The sequence below is a fragment of the Diabrotica undecimpunctata genome, chromosome 11 (assembly GCF_040954645.1).
Source record: "Diabrotica undecimpunctata isolate CICGRU chromosome 11, icDiaUnde3, whole genome shotgun sequence".
Lineage (NCBI taxonomy): Eukaryota > Metazoa > Arthropoda > Insecta > Coleoptera > Chrysomelidae > Diabrotica > Diabrotica undecimpunctata.
In genome coordinates this window covers 13,743,166-13,761,956 of record NC_092813.1, presented here as the reverse complement: position 1 = coordinate 13,761,956, position 18,791 = coordinate 13,743,166, and the positions used below count along the sequence as shown (strand labels likewise).

The following is an 18,791-nucleotide window of genomic DNA, read 5'->3' as shown; positions in this document are numbered from 1 at the left end:
GATTGCATACACACATAGTATTTATATTAATTGATAAATTTACATATAACTTATTTTCATATTAAAATTAAGCCAGCACCTAAATAAACAATTATGAGTGAGTGCTTCTCTTATAGAACTTAACTACATTCAGAAGACAATGTAATAAATGAAGGCGAAGAAAATATAGAGCTAGAGCAAATAACTAGAGAAAAATTAATAGAAGAACTATCAAATATAAAAATAGACAAGGCAGATGGAGATGATAAAATTGAACCAGAAATGGTAAAATACAAGGGAGAACAAGAAATAAACTGGCTATGAAAATATATAAAGAAAAGTGGAAAAAACTAACAAGCATAGTCACGAGGAGAAAACTAGTATTAGCATTTATAGACCTAAGAACAGAATTGGACACGAAAGAAATAGAAATTATAGTAAAATTCGTGAGGAAAATAATGGTACCAAATACATTTTGGTAGCAAAAGAAGAGTAAAGATAACAGGGGAAAGATCGGAAAAATTCAATTGAAAGACATTTATTAAACAAAGAGATAGATTCAGTCCTTTGCTGTTCATAATAGTAATTAACGAATTGATAAGAAATACTAGAGTAAGAACCTACCAACTACAGACAATAATAGGACACCATAGATTACCACCCATAATAATAGTGTCGTTAATGTATGTCGACGACATAGTATTAATAGCAGATTCCAAGATTAAAATGCGGAAACTAATGGATATATGGATAGAATAAATAGAAGAACTAAAAATGGAAATAAACGAGGAAAAAAGTTAAGATAGTGAAAATCAGCGGCAAAGGAGATGAGGAAGATAATACAATGAAAATAAAGTGTAAAAACTCTTTACAACTTACAACTTACGTATACGGGGGAAGTATAATTACTAACGACGGAAAAATAGACTGGGAAATAAGAAAAGAGCACAGAAATCAAGCAAGTTATACTATACGTTAACCCCAATACTGGGAAAAGGGTAACTTACATGACAGACAAGGGTAAAAATATATAACACAATAGTGATATCGACTGTGCTTAATGCAAGTGAAAACTGAACAATTCTGGAAAACACAGAGCAGGATAAATGCAATGTAGATGAGGCACCTAAGAAAAATAGTTGGAAAAACAAAATGGGACAGATTAATCAACGAGACTATTAGGAGAATGGCCAACCAAGAACCAATAATGAATAAAATAGCCAAGAGACAAATGAATGCTATGGGCATCTGATGAGGATCTAACCCAATAGAATTACAAAAAAAGTATACGAAGCAAAGACTATCGTAAAAAAAGAGGCAGACCAAAAAAAAATGGATACAGTCAGTAGTAGAGGTGGGAAAAGTTAAAGAAAAATCACTCAAGGAATTAAATATAATGTCAAAAAATGGAAAAGATTGAAAGAGAAGGGCGAATGAAAAGAAAAATAGTTAGCCCAAATCAGACACCCTGAATACACAAGCTAAAATTTGTCTACCTTTATAGCATCATCCGATATATTAATTGAATTTCTACTACGCCAAAATCCTTCTGATGTTCAAGCATTCGTACTGAAAGCAAATATCCTTTCTCAAATGAAAGGTGAACCAAGAGGGTACATTAATTTCTCAAACAAAACTGTCTGGACAGATGTTCGTCCAGCACTATTAGCTAAATATGGCGACAGGAGATCTGAGGAAATCGTAGTCACACTCACACAACTAACTACAATAATTCAAAAACCTCACGAAACCTAGGAGGAATAGTATCAAAGAAAAACTATTCATTTAAACGGCTTGTTACAACAATATTTCCTTAGATAATAATTCGGGACAGGACTTTTCAAATCACAATATTTTAAAAATTTAGCATTTTAAATATTCGCATATTAGTTGACAAATAGAGCGTCCTATTTTAATTTAATTTAATTTGTATTGTATTTTTTGTAGTATTTTGTTCTTTATTCTGTTTTATTTTAATATGTTTTATGTTATACATAATTTTATGTTTTTTTCATTATTAGATATTATTATTATTATGTATGATAATGTCGGCCCGTGCAAAAACATACAGGTATGCTGAACGATAAGAAGTATTTACTTCAAAAAACAAAACAATTCAGTCTAACTCGCCATTCGTGTGCAAAGTAAATAAATGTGAAGATAACCAATGCTTTAGTGATTTTAATCCATAGAGATGTAATTGTTTGTAGGAGAAAATGAAGGCAGAGGTATAAAAAAACTTTTACTTCTGAAAGGCCGGTCAAAGTCAGAAATATTAAGTTAATAATAAAATATAAATAAATATCAATCGATAGTAAATTTAATTACATAAAAAATATAAACTAATTCAGAAATAATAATATAATATTATAAAATTAATTATATAAACGAAATAAGATGTTTAAAATAAAATTTGAGTATAGTTTGAGATACTTAAAATTATACATCGCAGATTATTCAAGCAATGCGAAGAGAAAATACAAGACACACAGTTTGGATTCATGAAAGGCGTAGGTACGAGAGATGAACTGTTTAGTGTACAGGTATTATTCTAAAAATGCAGAGATATGACTTGTGATATTTACACCTGCTTTGTGGAATACCAAAAAGTATTTGACACAGTTCAACACCGAAAAATGATGGACTTTCTAACAAAAGCCCAAATAGATGATAAAGACCGGAGTATAATACAAAATTTGTACAGGAACTTATCAGCAACAATAAGAACAAACCTTGAAGATAAACCGACGGAAGCGATCCAGATTCTGCCAGGCGTTAGACAAGGATGTATACCTTAACTTATATTATTCAACCTATATTCAGAGAAAATACTTAGTGAAGCTTTGGAAAATTGCGAACATGGAATCCTTTTATGTGAAGAACGCCTAAACAGCATCCGCTATGCAGTTGACACCGTTATTTTTGCAGACAGTTTAAACAGTTTACAACAACTAATAAACAAAGTAAATTAAGTAAGTGAAAGATTTGACGTCCAACTGCCTATCAAGAATACACCAGTGGACCGAATAAAATAGTTTACCTATTTATCTATCTTGGAATAATAGTAAACGAATAATGGGATCACTCACAAGAAGTAAAATGTATAATAGAGAAGGCTAGGAGTGCACTCAACAACACAAGAAAGTTAGAATATCTCGGACACATAATGAGAAACGGCACTAAATGCAGATTACTGAAAATAATCCTTCAAGGCAAAATATTCGGAAAGCGAGGAATTGGGAGAAGAAGAATATTATGGTTACAAACCAGAGGAAATGGTTCTCCACAACAACAACTAATCTATTTAAAGCATCACTTAATAAAATAATTATAGCCAGAATGATCGCCAATATTCAAAATGAATAGGACCAAAAGATGAAGAATGGTTTGAGATGAATTTATTAATAACTAACGTTAAATATGTACTCTTCCAACTATGTATTTCGTGAAGCTAATTAAATGAAATTTTAATAATGTTTTCTAACGACCTCCCATTTTTCGACGTTTGTTAAACGTCATTTTATATAAAACATTTTGAATTTACAATTAAACAAAATAAGAGTCGTTAAAAGATATATATATATATATATATATATATATATATATATATATATATATATATATATTATATATTGCACAATGTAAGACATGAGAGATAATGAAATAGAGATCCCAACATAATAATATTGTTACACTTCTTGAAAATTAACTTTATTCAACACTAACAATATTACAATACTTTTTAACTAACTGACAACTATATACTTCAACATTCCAAATTAAAAATACAACTGTCCCTCAACTGTCAAAAACATCTGTTATATATATATATATATATATAATATATATATATATATATATATATATATATATATATATATATATATATATATATATATATATATATATATATATATATATATATATATTTATATATTTTCCGACGTTTCAAACTTCACTAGACATTTCAAGAATTTTCGATGTCATCTTGAATGTTCTCGAACTACTTCTTCTTTTTCGTCAATGGACTTTTCCTATTTGGGATAAATCTTTCGTAACACTGCCTTCTCCTTTATAGTTATTCTCCTCTCGAATAACTGGACTATCGGGGATCGATTGAAGCCAACGGGGTGGATCAGTTCCATGGTATGGAGCTAGTCTCTCGATATGAACTACCTTGGGTTTACTTCTAGCTGAAAACTGGATGCGATAGATTAGATCATTTATTTTCTGCAGGACGGTATACGGGTCTTCCCAGTTTCGTTGAAGTTTCGGACAAAGTCCTTTCTTACGTGTGGGATTGTATAACCATTTTTTTTTTAACATCCAATGTTTATTGCAATCTGTCTGATTATAAACAATAAGCAATATGTATAATATATGTACAATAACATAGTGGGAAGCTGCCCAGTGGCGAGCACCCAGGTAAAAGATAACATAAATATAATCTATGATATATCAACTAATTTAAACTTTCACTTAACAAACAGATTTTAATACAGGTAAACATCACTGACACACATATGAGAATTACAAGGCAAAAACACAAATTAAGGAAAGATTTAGAAAACACCTGAATAGAAACTTGATATTTCACCGCACCATGACACTATGTTCTATTTTTCCTGATTTACTAGAGGTCCAAAGGGTCTGGTCGTTTTATTCTTCTTACGTGTGAAATATTGAGCAGATCCGTCTCCAGCGGATTTGGATGGCAGTATAGTCTGTTCTTGTATACAGAGTTTACAGCAGATATTGCTTCGCAAACTGTTGGTAGCTGTAAATCGTGGTGTAATCTGTGGTTCGTGATATACCAAGGGGCATTACAGATCTGGCGCAGTACTTTCGATTGGAAACGTTGAAGTTTTTGTATGTTGGTATTACTTGCTGTACCCCAGATTTGTGTTGCATATTGCCATACCGGTTTTAAAATACATTTATATATCAGAAGTTTGTTCTCCAGGCTAAGATTTGATTTTCGACTCATGTACCAATACATTTTCCTGTAGATTAAGCTGAGTTGAAGGCGTTTCTTCCAGATGTGGATGCCCCAATTAAGTTTGCTATCCAAATGGATTCCTAAGTATTTAACGACGTTATTAACTGGTAGTGGAGTGTTGTTTATAGAAACCGGTGGCGCGACACCTTTTTTTAAAGTAAACGTTATTTGTGTTGATTTTAAACTGTTAACTTGGACCCGCCACAGCTTAAGCCAGCTCTCTAGTTTAAGTAGGTGATTTTGTAATACCTGGGCTGCTTCAGCTGCTGTAGAATTTGAAGCCATGATAACTGTGTCATCGGCATATGTAGCGATTGTTGTATTGGTCGTCGTTGGGAGATCTGATGTGAATATTAAGTAGAGGGTGGGTCCTAGTATGCTTCCTTGTGGAACTCCGGAACAAATTGGAAACAGGTTAGTGATTTCCCCACCTCTTTTGACTTGAAAGAATCGATCTGTCAGGTAGGATCTTAAAAGTGAACTTATGGGATGAGGAAATATAGATTTAATTTTGGAGATAAGACCTACATGCCAAACTTTGTCGAATGCTTGAGAGACATCTAGAAATGCAGCAGTACAGTAATTTTTTTGTTCAAGCGAATTTCTGATAGTCTTTACCACCCTATGAATTTGTTCGATAGTACCATGTTGTTTCCTAAACCCAAACTGATAATTCGGTAAAACATTACTGTCATATAAAATAAGCTCCAGTCTTCTCAGAAAAAGCCGTTCAAATACTTTAGAAATAATAGGCAACAAGCTAATAGGACGGTATGAAGATACTTCCGTGTGATCCTTATTAGGTTTTGGAATCAGAACAATTTGAGCAACTTTCCATTGGAGTGGAAAATAACCTGTTTTTAATATTGAATTAAATATATAATTAAACTTACGCCTTCATTGGGTAGATTTTTTAGTACTAAACTAGATATTAAGTCATATCCAGGTGACTTTTTAATTTCCAGATTATCAATTATTTCCTTGATTTCAGATTTCTTAACAGGTTTAATAGGTGGAGCCATTTGATATGGTGCATTTATGACTTCATGGATAGCTTGTTCTTCTTCACCTGAGACTTCCCTCTGATGCGGTTGAAATACCTCGCATAGATGATTTGCAAAAGTATATGCTTTATCTATGTCAGTTTTAGCCCAAGTGTCATTTTGTTTCCTGATTGGCATATTCATTTGTTCGTTGTGTTTAATTTTTTTTTGTTAGTTTCCACAGCGAATAGTTTGTATCATCTGCAGGTGAGAGGTTCTTTAAATATTTGTTGATTCCACTGTCTTTATGTTGGATCAGTTTTCTTTTGAGTAGTCTGCAAGCTCTATTCAGATTTGTTTTATCTTCTGGATGCCTAGTGAGCTGCCATATCTTTCGCAGTTTTCTTTTTTCCAATATGAGTGTATTTATGTGTGCAGGATAGGACTCGGAATTGTGTTTGTAATAAATTTCTGGGGTGGACGTCCAAGCAGCTTGCTGAATAACTGTAGTTAAGTGAGCAACTGCGTTTTCTATGTCACTATCACTTTTAAGAGGCAAGTTTAGATTGATGGATGTTTTTATTTCTTCTCTATATCTGTTCCAGTTTGTTCTTTTATTAGAGAGTGTTAAATGTTTAGAACAGTTATGAATTTGGCTTTGTAGATCTATGAAGAAAGGGGAATGATCTGATGAGAGGTCAAATGAAGGAGAAATTTGGAGGTAGGTATGTGATATTCCTTTTACTATAGCAAAATCAATAAGATCAGGAATTTTTTGTCTATCAGTAGGCCAATACGTAGGCTCTCCAGTAGAGAAAGGAATTAAATGATTCTCATTAATACTTTTTAATAATTCTCGTCCACGTGAGGTTACGATTCTGGAACTCCATTTATGATGTTTGGCATTATAATCTCCAGCAGAAATGAAACGGTGTCCTAGCATCTTAAAGTATTCAGTAAAATGATCAGCTTTAATTATTTTATTCGGTGGACAGTAAACAGCAGATAGAATAATCGAGCCTTGTGAATCTTCGACCGACACTGATGTGGCTTGGATGTTAACTTTACTAATTTTATTTGTTTCATGATGCTTAATGTTATTTCTTATAATAATTGCCGTACCTCCGTGGGCTTTACCTAATGGATGTTGAGTTACATAGGTTGAATATTTGGAAATATGGAAATGGCTCTTATTAGTCATGTGTGCTTCGGAAATAAACATAACATCTAGATTATGACAGTAAATAAATGCTTTAACTTCGTGGAAATGAGTGGTTAAGCCATTGGCATTCCAACAGCACATCTTTAGTTTAGTGTTGAAGGTTAAGCAAACATCTTATCCATTCTTTCCATTAACTTATGTACTAGTAGTTCTAGATTATTTTGTGTATGTTGAGGAGTTGTTGTTTCTATTATATGAGGAGTCTCATCTATGGTAGATGTATTTCTATTATCTCTTCCTGCAACAATTTTCGCATAGCTTGTAGTTGGTTGAGTGCTTGAAGGAAATTCTGCACGAGGTGGTTGACTTGCGTTTTTATCTCTAAGTGTTGGAAATTTTTTTTTCTGTAGCTCTTTGTATATTGAGCATCCCTTATAGCTGGCAGGATGATTTTCTAGACAATTTACACATTGAACATCTTTTATATTTTTTGGTTTTGGGCATTGAGATGATAGGTGATCGCCCACACATTTTACACAGCGCGGACTCCTGTGGCAATAATTGTGGGTGTGGCCAAAATTTTGACATCTTTGACATTGGGGTAGTTCCCTTTTCGGATGCGGTGGCTCAACTGTGACAATAGAGTTTAGTAATTTTGTAATATTATATATATATATCTTTATTGTTACTTTGGATAGCCAGTTCTATATTAAATAGTGGCAGATCTTTCTTTGTGCCTCTTTGCTTAATGTTGGAGATGTTCAGTGCTGTATGTCCGTGCGCTAGCAACGCTTTTTTAATGTCATCTGGATCTGTTGAAGGATGTAAATTACGTATAACAACTCGGAATCCACGGTTTTGTTTCAGTTGGTATGTATGGTACTGAGTATTTTTTTCTGCTAAAGATTTTACAATTAATGAATAGTTTTTGGATGAGTCAGCTTGAACTTTAATTTGGTTGTTAGCAAGACATTTTAAAGTATATTTACCTGGAGTTATCTGCTGTAGTAATTCCTGTAGTGGTTTGATACACTCAACATTTTGGATAAATATAGGTGGTGGCTGTTCATCTTTTTTTTCTTCCAGCATTTTATCCTCTTCATTAGATTTATCATTTTCAAGTGCCTCGTATCTGTTAGATGTAAGAACAGTTTTACTTAGCCAATAATCTTTGAGTGTAGCTTGTTTGGTGTTTTTCAATTCAGGACTATCATCGTTGCGTTGACGTTTCTTGTGGTGGACTGATACCCATTCACTACCACTTGTTACCTCTTCTGCATCTGTGAGATTTTTTTGTGGTTTCTCTATTTGAAAGTTTGATAATTTTGTTTGTAGATCGATGTTGCGTATTTTAGATTTTTTCTGCTGTTCATCTAGAGAGTTGTAACTGTCTTTTCGATTTCTTCCAGGTGGAGGAGTGCGGGCTAGGCAGGATTTTCTAATGGCTGGATTTGGTTCTTGGTTATCTAGTTGGTGATCCATAGTTTTCCACTAATTACAACTAGGAATTGTTAAGACATTCCGGCATATTTTGTTAATATACCGGACTATTTTATTTGTATTTATGTTAATAAATGTAGTAATTAAACTTGTATTAGTTCTTTGTTGGATAATTATAATAACATTGAACACAATCACTTTTTCGGTTGTTTTTAACTTTCTTGATAACAAATGGCTTATACTAATTATAGGTTCTAATTACAAAAAGATAAGATAATTGTACACAAGTACTTCTTCGATGCTTGTTTCCAACACGAAGGTTCGAACGAGACTGACTATTGTATAACCATACTGGGTCACCTCTTGCGAAAGTTGTACCAGTAGCATGCATGTCGAGCCTGGCCTTGGCTTTATCACTTTGAAGCTATAAACTTTTACGAGCAAATTCGTAAACTTTTTCCAATTTTTCTTTCAAATTATCAATGTAGGTCGGGGATAAACGTTCTTCTTCGCAGGGAGGAAATCTTCCGAAAATAAGATTTTGAGGAAGCTTCATTTCTCTTCCGGTGATCATCATTGATGGAGAATAATCAGCTGCTTCATGTTCGGAACTTCTATAGGCTAACAGGGATAGAGGAATTAAACTATCCCAATCTTTTTGATTATCAGAGACAAACATTGAAAGGTATTGACAAACATTTCTATTATGTCTTTCGACCATTCCGTCTGATTGAGGATGGAGAGGCGTAGTGTGAGTTTTCTTAATACCCAAGATTTTTATTAATTCTTGCCATAATTCTGATTCAAAATTTCGTCCTTGATCAGAATGTAACTCTAAAGGAACTCCATGTCTTAATACGACGTGTGTTATAAATGCTTCTGCTACTGTAGTCGCTTCTTGATTAGGAAGGGGTACAATTTCAGGCCATTTTGAAAAATAATCCATTTCGACCATTAAGTACTGGTTCCCTCTCTCTGTCATCGGAAGTGGATCAAGAATATCCACTGGAAGTCGTTCAAAAGGCTCTCCGGAAAGATATTGTGCCATTTTACCACGACTTCTTGTTCTTGGGCCTTTTTTACCATTACATAAATCGCATTTCCCACACCAATCTTCTACATCTCGGCGACAATTAATCCAGTAAAATTTGTCTCAAACTCTGGCCAGTGTTCTTTTGACTCCAAAATGTCCTCCAGAAAGGCTGCTATGAAGTTCTTGCAACACACTTTTAATTTGTGCTTTCGGCAGTACCACTTGTTGAACTACATGTACTCCATCGAGACTTTCCAACTTCCGATATAATAGACCATTGGAAAGATACTTCTTCTTCTGGTTCCTATCCGTTTCGGATGTTGGAAATCATATTGGCAATCATGACCTTGCTCGCTGCGGCTCGAAACAGCTCCGTTGAGGTTTTCTTAAACCATGTTCTTAAATTCCGCAGCCATGATATTCTCCTTCTACCGGGTCCTCGCTTACCTTTGACTTTACCTTGCAATATAGACTGCAGCAGGGAGTAACGGTGCTGATTTCTCATAACGTGTCCCAGATATTGCAATTTTATGCGTTTGATCGTAAACACAATCTCTGGTTCCTTCTTCATTTTTTCTAGAACTTCCTTAGAAGTTCTAGAAAAGAAAGATACAGAGATTCCCATTGAGCCCAGTACGCTTTTATAGTTCCACTGTATTTGGTTATTTCCTGCCAAATAGGTCTTACTCCATTTTTAAGCCATTCTCGTATGACTTTCAAGTCATTATCTTTCTTTTGACTCTTTTTAAGGTTTTCCAAGGAAGTCTGATCATTATCTTCTTCCTGTATAACTGTGGTTACCTGGAGACTTACTTCTTCGATTATGTTCTCTTTATCTTCAAGTCTTTTACAGTACTGGCATTGTCGTTCCAAACAGGGTCGCCTAGAAAGAATATCGGCATTGTTATGGAGACGCCCTTTTCTATGTACTACGACGAAGTTATACTGTTGGAGTCTCTCTATCCACCGAGCCACTTGTCCCTCTGGCTTCTTAAAATTCATTAGCCACTGTAAAGCGCTATGGTCAGTTCTAACTATAAAATTTTTGTTTTAAGAAAAGTATGAAAATGTTTTAGGGCTTTTATAATAGCTAGGAGCTCTTTTCTGGTAACACAATAATTCTTTTCAGCCTTTCCCATTGTTTTACTAAAATATGCAATTACCTTTTTCTTCGCCTTTCTGTTCTTGTGGTAAAACTGCGCCAATACCATGCTGAGATGCGTCACAATCCAACAGAAATTTGCCATCTTCTCGTGGATATGCTAGAATTGGTGCTGTTGTAAGTCGTTTATTTAAATCTATGAAAGCATTTTGACAATCCGGTGTCCAGTCAAATTCAATGTTGTTTTCGGTTAGTCGATAATGGGGCTTAGCTATGCGGCCAAAATCTTTAATAAGTTTTCGGTAATACACTCGCGATCATAAAATCCGGGTCACCTTGAAAATCACCGATATTTCATTTTTAACGAGCTTTATCGTAAATAATAATAACACAAATACAAACTAATGCATGTTTCTCAGAATTGTTGCGGTTTCCTTTGTAACAAAGAATTCCAATAGTGCCAATTTCGCGGTAAAGTGCACACTTCCCAAAATGAACGCAAATGAACTCCGCTTGTTTTAAATGTCTCGTTTGTGCTTCGACTTTCTGTTAAAATGCAACGGACAAACGTTTATTATTGCCACCATTAGTGTTTATTAGTGCCATTCTTAGTGTTTATTTTTTGACAAAAATGCCTTTGACTGTTGAAACGGCACAATTTGTTGCACTTGTGGAAGACGGTCACACTCAACGGCAAGTCGCAAGAAATGTTGGCGTAAGCCTTTCTACGGTTCAACGAGTGCTTCAACGCTTTCAGGAGGCAAGTTTGCTAACCAGGCGACCTGGCTCTGGACGAAGAACAACGACCACGGCACTAGATGACCGTTTCCTTGTGTTTCAGTCTTTACGAAACCGGACCTCAACAGCGGTTATGCATCAAAATCGTCTAGAGGAAGTACGAAATCGCAATTTTAGTGTTGCAACAGTCAGAAGAAGAGTTCGTTCTTCTTGACGATTTTCTCGGGTAATGGCTAGAGGACCGCCACTTCGCCGGGTGCCTCGAGTTGCACGACTAGCTTTTGCTCGACAATACACGCGTTGGAGAATTAACGATTGTAGCAAAGTGTTATTCTCAGATGAATCCCGTTTCTGACTAACTGGATCCGATGGACGTGTAAGAGTTTGGAGGAGAACCGGTGAACGATTTTAACAAGCTTGCATTGTTCCAAGAATGCCATTTGGTGGAGGCTCGGTCATGGCTTGGGGAGGTATATCTTCCGACTTCCACACAGAATTACCCTTCATCGAAAATGGGTCCCTAACTGCACTAAGGTACATTACGGAGATTCCGGAAGAACATGGTATGCCCAACATGGCAGGGCTTGGAGAAAACGCCGTTTTTATGCAGGACAACGTGCGGTCAGGATCAGTATGTAATGATTGGACGAAGTTGTAATTACGAGGGTAGCCTGGCCAGCTAGGTCTCCGGACCTGAATCCCATCGAACATCTCTGGGACGATTTGAAAAAACGTATTCAAACCCATACACCTCCTCCTAACAACGCACAGGAGCTTAAGGATCTGTTAGTGAGTGAGTGGAATAAAATACCACAACATGTAATCCGGAGAAAAATTGAGAGTATGCCCCGTCGTCTGCAAGAGGTTATTAGAGCAAGGGGAGGCAATACACAATATTGGTCATTGAAATTTCACTGATTTTTTACCACGTTCTGTATTTTCCATATTTTTTCGTATGTCTGTTTTATCAACAATTTGATTTGTTTTCTGTTTTTTTCAATAAAAACAATAAAAACCATTTTTTTTTCTTTCAAAACAAACATTGATAACAAATAAAAAATACATTAGCCAAAAAAAAGGTTATTACTGCACCAGAGGTAAAAATATTGAAGAAACTTGAAATTTTCAAGATGACCCGGATTTTATGATCGCGAGTGTATGAACAGAGTGCAAGAAAACTGCTAATTTCCTTTTTATTTTCTGGTTTAGGCCAATCTTTAATAACTGAAATCTTCTCTGGATCAGTTTTAATTCCTTCTACTGAAACGATATGTCCTATCTTTGAAATAGTGAACATTTCTTATAATTTAACTTTAAATTGGCATTTCTCAATCTGTCAAATACCTCGCTTAAGTTTTTCAGATGTTCGTCAAACGTTTTGGACATCATCATTATAATATCAAGATATACTAGACCCGTTTTCCAAATAAGTCCTCTTAAAACCATCTCCATCAGGAGTTCAAACGTAGCTGGAGCATTACACAGACCAAATGGTAAAACCTGAAACCTGTAGAAACCACGGTCAGTTGAAAAAGCTGTTTTGTCGCGATCATCAGGATATACTTCTACTTGCCAGTAGCCACTTTTTAAATCTAGGGTAGAAAACCATTTAGCACCTGATAGAGTGTTTAGTGTATCATCCATTCGTGGCAACGGTTAACTGTCTTTTTATGTAACCTGGTTTAATCTTCTGTAGTCTACACAAAAGCGAGTAGATCCATCTTCCTTAGTAACTAAGACTACTGGTAAACACCAGGGACCCGAAGCTTCTTCGATAATATCAGCATTTATCATTTCTTGTATTATGTTTTCAACTTCTTTTTGTCTAGCAAATGGCAATCTCCGTGGCGCTTGACGAATTGGTCTTGCATCTCTAGTATAAATTCTATGTTGAACTAAACTAGTACGCCCTATAGATATCTCGGATTCAAAAATGTCGTAGTTTTCATTAATAAATTCGTTAATTTTGTTTAATTCTTTAGTTGTTAAGGGGTCAACATTTTTGATTAGTTGTTTTACTAGGCTAGCGTCAACTGGGTTACTGGAAGCTGTATTCTTTTTCAAATATTTTTCCCACTTGCTTATTTTTTCTATTGGTGTACAGAATGCTATTTGTTGTTCTTTTTTCAATTTAAAAGACTTTTTAGATAAATTAGCAACCCTTACTGGAATCATCTCATCTACATTAATGAGGCATCTGGCTATTAAAATTCCATCACTAACTAGTTCATCACTTTCCACAACGCCGAAATGTAGAGCTTCAGGTTTTTGTCTCAGTCTCGCCAGGATGATACTTTCAGAATTTTGAGGAATTTTGGTATCCTCGCTCACTATAACTCTTACTTGAGGTTCCGATTCTTCCAAATTTAGGTCAATTTCTTTATTTTCAATTAACAACATTTTATTTTGAAGATCTATGATAAATTTGTTTTGCATAATATCCATCCCAAGAACGCATTCGTCTTTAATATCGGCTACAAGGAAAATGTGTTTTATCAAGGTGTTACCAATCTGTATGGTTGCCGTTATGTCTCCATAAATTGGAATAGTGTGGCCCGAAGCCGTTTCAAGAACTAAGTTTGTTTTAGTGGGTTGTAGTTTCTCATTCAGAAATCCGGTTCGAATAAAGGATCTGGTTGCACCGGTATCAATAATAAAGGTGCATTTTTGATTCTCAACGTAGCCCTTAAGTAATAAATTCTGTTCATTTTGTGTAAAGTGTAAGTGCGAATTTGGGGGCTTTTATTAGATACAGCCGACGCCCGCCCCTTAGTGTCGACTTTTATTCGTTTCCCTGGCTATTGTTTGCGTATCTGTGGTCAGTTGTGGGAGATCAATTTCTTAGAGACCTATCTCTACTAGTATTTCTAATAGGACTATGTGATGGGCTTCTGGATGTCGATCTAGGCGACCTTCTAGCCTCATTCTTTGGATGTTCTCTCCTTGTTTGGGATCGGCTTCTGCAATTGTTTTGAAAATATCCTATTCTCCCGCAATTAAAACATCTTCTGTTTTCGTTTCGAGGTTTTTGTTGAAGATTTTGCAGTGCGTTTAAAATTTGGGATAAAATAGGTTGTTGGTTATCTGCGGTTGTGATTTCTTCATTTTCTTGAAATCTTATTTCTCCTAATTTTGGGCGAGATCTGGAAATGCTTTTTGCCGCTTCATACTTCTGGGCTGAGACTAGTGCTCCATTTAGCGATTTGTGATGTTGTAATCAGAGAGCTTGTTGCATTTCAACATCCTGTAGTCCATCTATGAATGTCTGTATTCCAATTTGTTCCAGAAAATCTTTAGGTGCCTGAGGGTGTGCTAAGTGCAATAGTCTTTTAATATCGGCTTCAAATTCTTGCAGGCTTTCGTTATGTTTTTGATATCGAATTTTTAGCTGACTTTGAAAAACCTGCTTTAGATGCTGCTGGCCATATATTGTCTCTAAAGCTTCAACGAGAGAGGTATAACTGGGTGCATCTTGGGGAAGGCATTGCAAAACGGTTGCTGCCTGTCCTCGAAGCGACACCACCAAAGAAGTTGCCATTTCTTTTTCATTCCAGTAGTGATTTGACTTATCTTTAACTGAAAATCTTCGTGAATTTGGGATAAACCATCTATGATTTCTACCTCTATTTTTTTACGCCTCTCCTTTTCCTCTTCCTCTTCTTGCCTGTGCTTCTCATTTTCCGCTTTCTCTTCTTGTCTACGCTTCTCTTCATCTTCTTTCATTTTTAAAAACCAAACCAAACTCAGTGGATCTTATATTTACCATTAACAACTGCTAAATATTTCTTTATCCCACCGCTGTGACCAATGTTACACTTCTTGAAAATTAACTTTATTCAACACCAACAATATTACAATACTTTTTAACTAACTGACAACTATATACTTCAACATTCCAAATTAAAAATACAACTGTCCCCCAACTGTCAAAAATATCTGATATAATATATATATATATATATATATATATATATATATATATATATATATATATATATATAGTAAACTCTTAAATATTGGGGAAATCTGCAAGAAAGACTCTAATGTGTATCAATTGTTTCGCCGAACGTTTTCGCCAAAGAGAATTAATTTGGCTTCTTCAGGGCTGAAAGAGAATAAATTATAATTAGCTACCATATATTATCTATTAAAACATTATTGATCTTACCGTAACTTAGAATTGTAGAGTTAGAATATTAAAAAACTTTGCTAGTAACATAGTGGTGTTTTTTGTTACTATGTGCAAAAAAAGTTTTTTGTAAGGTTTGAAATGTATGGTAGCTTTGAAATTTGACACGTAAAGGCTTACCCAAGGTTAATCGAAAAACCCAATGTACCCAATTTGTACCTATGTACCTATATATATATATATATATATATATATATATATATATATATATATATATATATATATATATATATATATATATATATATATATATATAAAGTAAACGTTAAATAGTGGGTTTGCAGCAATAAAAAATGAAACGTGTACTCTTTTAAATTTTTATTCCAAGCTTTCGGACATTGGTTATGCCCTTCATCAGGGAGCTACAAGTGAGATGAATAAATTGTTGGCGTTGGTATAATTAATTAAAAAATTCACTACTTACAAACTTAATGAGGTTGTATCAACGAAGATGTATTATAATGTTGATAAAATTTATCATAGTCTCTCATCTTTTTTCAATATATAAAACCTATTTTTATGTTAAAAAATTTAAAAAATTACTGTACATTCAAAAACACTTAATTATTTTAAATAAATATATGACATTATTCTGACAAAATTCTTTTAAATGTCAATTTATAAATTATTGTTTGTGTTATTATTGCATTTATCTAGTAGTAACAAATAGGAGAACATTTCATTTAGATGACCAATATCCGTTTTATGATTCATATTATTATTATTTTGGCAAATGTAGGCCATTTCAAGAAAAAGTCTTTTGGTGATGTTACTTTCCTGTTCTACTACTTTGACGTTATTATAATCTATCTGATGCCCATTTTTAAATGCATGTTCACCCAATGCACTTTTTTCAGGATGCAGTCTATTATCTGACTTGTGGGATGTAATGCGGTCTTTAAGGCATCAATGCACTTTTTTCAGGATGCAGTCTATTATCTGACTTGTGGGATGTAATGCGGTCTTTAAGGCATCTTGATGTTTGACCATAGTATACTTGTTCACATGATCAAAATGCAATTCACATTCTGCAATGGTATGTTTAAACTTCTTCATGTTAGTTTTATTATATTAATGTGTAAACCAGAGAATAGATAAATTGTTTATAGCAACAAATTCCAAAATTAATTCTAGTTATTAATTAATAATGAGATTGGCAACTCTGGTATATAAGGGATAGTTTGAACTATGAATCACCAATCACTATATAATAACTCTTGTACTGGAATGTAAGTAGTATTTTGTTTATTTCTAATTTATTACAATTCAACAGATTTTTTCTCCTACCAATTTGTGGGTTGTTACTCAGTCTGCTAATGCAATTTATGCGTATTAATTAACACAGACATGTAACATTGGCATAATTACTAAAAACTTTTTTTTGATCTATAACTTCTTTTGATCTATATCCTTATAAGACAGCACCCTAATATGGGCTTTTTATAATTTCAGCATTTAATTTACTTTGTACCACTAACCTGATGATGCTTTGCAAATTTTAGAAAGCAAAACCGGTCGTCTTAGGTAGTAAAATTAAACTGATTGTGAGTAAGTCTAATTTATTTCTTTTTTACCCCTTTTAAAATGGACTCACACAAGCAACACATTCATGATTTGAAGAACTTACTTTGCAACCGTAACCTTAATCTAGAGATCCGCACAAGAATGCTACGTTGTTACGTTTTTTCTACTTTACTATATGGCATGGAAGCGTGGACAATAAAACAGTCTGAAATCAAAAAATTAAACTCCTTTGAGATGTGGTGTTACAGGAGAATCCACAGAATATTGTGGACTGAAAAAGTAACTAATATAGAGGTGTTACAAAGAATGAAGAAAGAATGTGAAGTCATAAAAACTGTTAAAATTAGAAAGATTCAATATCTGGGTTATTTAATGAGGGGCGAGAAGTACGTATTATTTAGATTAATTATGCAATGGAAGATACAAGGGAAGAGAAACCCAGGACGACGCAAAATATCCTGGCTGAGAAATTTGCGAGAGTGGTTCGGTTGCAGCTCATTGGAATTATTCAGAAGAGCGGCCAATAAAATTAAAATAGCGGTGATGATTTCCAACCTCCGATAGGAGAGGGGACCTGAAGAAGAAGAATATCTAAACTGTAAATATCCTTTCTCATTCAAGTCTTTTTTAGATCATACACCACCCGGCAGAAATCCCAGGTAAACTCCGACTCACTACCGTCACCTACGACTCGAAGTTTCCAGAAGCAGGTCGAACAAAACCAGTCCGAGTGACCTTCTCGTCTGTTCGAAGGGAAACGCCGGAATTCTCCATTAACGGCATGTTATATTTAAAGAGGGAATTTTGTTGAGGACAGTTAGTCTGAAAAATAACATCGCGTCGGGGTTTTAAAATGTAACGCGCGTATTGTAATAAATGTAAATAGATTATATAAGTATTAGTGTGAAATAAATTAGCTATATTGTACTTTAAATAAACTTGTAAGTGTAGAATGTTTGATAATAAATAAAGACAATAAATTAGATTAATAAAAATACTATAACTATATGGAATTTAAAAAGATGAAAAAAAAAAATGAATTATAAATCAATTATGCAAAATATAAACTTATGATAACAGTTTTGTGAAAATTAATTGTTGACTTCTTGAGAAAAAATAAACATTTTTATGATTTTGTTGTTGAAATGATAATAAACATTTTTAAAGACTTTCATAAGGTTTATGTTTTTATTTACCTGATTTTTACATGCATCCTGTATTCATTAAACATTAAAAGTGAATCCAATGTATTAAGTAATTGATAACAATGTATTGAATAGAAATATTTTTATTAAATTATTAGTAACCCCATTGTTTAAATAGGACTAGTTAGACAATCCTTATGGAACAAACGTTTGACTTTTATTCTGCCGTCATATGGCGGCCTCTAGTCATTAACAGAAACTTAATTCACTGCAGGATTCTATTCGAGTATATTTTTAACTGTCTCATAATTAATGCAAACCTGTACACGGATGCCAGATTGTGAAGAAAATATAAGACTTTAATAAAATGCTTATTGTTATTATCGTTGTATGCGTCTAGTGAAAGATAACTTGACTATTTCGAGCGAATATTTCAATCTATTTAAATGAAGTAGGTAAATGCTGACTTTTTTTTAAATTTTTATTAGTTTACCAGA

General features: G+C 34.0%; 1 long non-coding RNA gene across 1 annotated transcript in view; it reads left to right on the top strand.

The window, feature by feature from the left end:
* Positions 1-18,058, top strand: part of LOC140452978 (uncharacterized) — a 48,765-nt gene extending 30,707 nt beyond the window's left edge. The window contains exon 3 of the long non-coding RNA XR_011952270.1: positions 17,781-18,058. This is a non-coding gene — a long non-coding RNA (uncharacterized lncRNA). The remainder of the gene's footprint in view (positions 1-17,780) is intronic.
* Positions 18,059-18,791: the final 733 nt, after the last annotated feature.